Source organism: Jaculus jaculus, chromosome 1, assembly GCF_020740685.1.
Source record: "Jaculus jaculus isolate mJacJac1 chromosome 1, mJacJac1.mat.Y.cur, whole genome shotgun sequence".
Taxonomy (NCBI): Eukaryota; Metazoa; Chordata; class Mammalia; order Rodentia; family Dipodidae; genus Jaculus; species Jaculus jaculus.
The window spans coordinates 184,121,925-184,123,982 of record NC_059102.1 but is presented as its reverse complement, the minus strand read 5'-3'; the positions used below and the strand labels follow the sequence as shown (position 1 = coordinate 184,123,982).

The following is a 2,058-nucleotide window of genomic DNA, read 5'->3' as shown; positions in this document are numbered from 1 at the left end:
AAGTTGTTTGTTTTTACATAGCAATTTTACCCATTTGTAAAACACAAGGTGATAGGCTTTTGTGTATGTTTAACCTGGTTAAACCTCCAATTACATCTGTACTTATGACTTTGTGACCCACCTAACATAGGTATCACCTGTGTCTAATGTAAGATGAATTTAGATTAAGACTATGTCCCTATATAAAACTTTTAGAGTATCCTTAACAGTCTGTAAACAGTTGAAGAATCTCTAACTTTAGGCATGGCATTTAGGTTTAGCCTGAAAATTCTTGCCTACATATGCACATCCTTATCCACATACTTTAACATCCTCAGTACCACTCAAAAGGCATTTTGAACGAGCATTCTATGTCCCAACATCGAAAAATTCTTTCCCACTTCCTTAAACCAATTCATCTCACCCCATCATTAATTATCTTGTCTCTCTCTCTCTCTTTTTTTTTGTTTTAATCCCCCGAGGGGGTGCACTGTTCTTGGAAGTACTGCAATACCAGATCAATGCATGGAGTGGACAGAGCAAGCTCCTATTCCAACTCCAAGCTCCAAAAATCCATTTAATATATTGTCCTCGGATAGAGGACATATCATATTAAACTGATAATAACAGATACTACACTTGATCTTAGCCAAAAGGCCAAGAAGTGATTATCTTTCTTATAAGGCTATTAAAAAATTACACCAAATTGATTAATCATATTACTAAAGAAAGCAGTTTTAATACAATTTTATATTATTAATACCAATAACACACTTGGAGATGATTTTATTAGGAGTAACTAAGGCAAATTGTATTGTTATCTTGAGGCAGGATGGTTCAGAAGTCAGATCAGTTACCTCCTCCTTTTCAGTAACAGGACATTACAATCTTTTTTAAAATATCTGACAAATTATAAGTTACCTCTTTAGAGGAAGTTTTGTTGTTTTTAATAATCCTCTATGTAAGGTGAACTTGATCTAGAACAAATATCTGGCAAATTCATTCCTGTAAAAGACATTTAACTTTTCCTTTTTAATTTCTATGCTTACGTCTTTTATTTCCTTGAAATAGTTCTCTAGAAGAGAAAGGAATGTCACCTGCATCCGCCTCATCTCTTTAGTTACAAACAATCACAAACATGACACGACTAGCAAGCACAATGAGCACACATAAACACATATACACATATACACACAAATAAAAAGAACAAATCCTCCTGATAAAATTAAAAAATTTGTTTAAAGAACTTGAAGCAATCTCAATTTCTTGTGTTTTTAAAATATCTTTTACTATGGCAATTAGCTCCTTTTTACTCTTTGCTAATTTTTTTTTTTCTTAACCCATGTTCCTTATGCCTTGAGAGAAGTTTTAAACCCTTTAACAATTTATGCTTACTTAGGATCTGTGCCATGATAGAAAAGGAAAGAGGAGAAACAGCAAGACCAAAGGGCAGTGTTCCCAATCGGAGAACTGGCACGGGGGTTCCCCGGTGGCCCTACTGTGAGCCTGACTGCAATGTTAAGAGCTGGCAGCCACTCTAAGAGCATTTACTGGCTGTTGCGTATCCAGTTTTGTTGATAGGAAGAGAGGCTAGATAGGAGGTCTTTGCCAATGCCCAAATGGGCCGTCGGGATTCGCACAGGGAGCTAGGGGCCTTCAGCCAATGCCAGAGCGTAGCGCTGGCCAAGAGGCTTCACTTGCCTTGTTGCTATGGTGCAATTCCATGCGATGGCGCCAACCGAAAGTAAAAGGAGGAAGAGAAGTGCAAAAAGAAAGTCCCGCGGTTCTTGTGCCTTGAAAAAAATGACTCAATAGTCTACTTTAATTGCCAAAAGTTTGTCGCTTACCTCAAACGGATCAGTTTCATAGGCGGGCTTTTCTGCATTGATCATGGTGCAGGTCTGTTTTACAGGTGTATTGCCTGTAGTGACCTCTATGCAGACCTTCACTCACCCCTCCGGTGGGGTGGCGGTCTAATGGCTGGGACGGCCGTCCACTTTGAGCGACATTCAGGTCTTTCTTTGTACCTTGGGCCTCACGTCCGGGTGCCATTTGCCCCAGCCAGCAGGGAGACGAACA

General features: G+C 39.1%; 1 non-coding gene across 1 annotated transcript; it reads right to left on the bottom strand.

Moving 5' to 3' along the window:
* Positions 1-459: 459 nt before the first annotated feature.
* On the bottom strand, positions 460-648 carry LOC123458010. Its single transcript, XR_006635345.1, has one exon. It is a non-coding gene; the product is annotated as a U2 spliceosomal RNA (small nuclear RNA).
* Between the last annotated feature and the right edge of the window lie 1,410 nt (positions 649-2,058).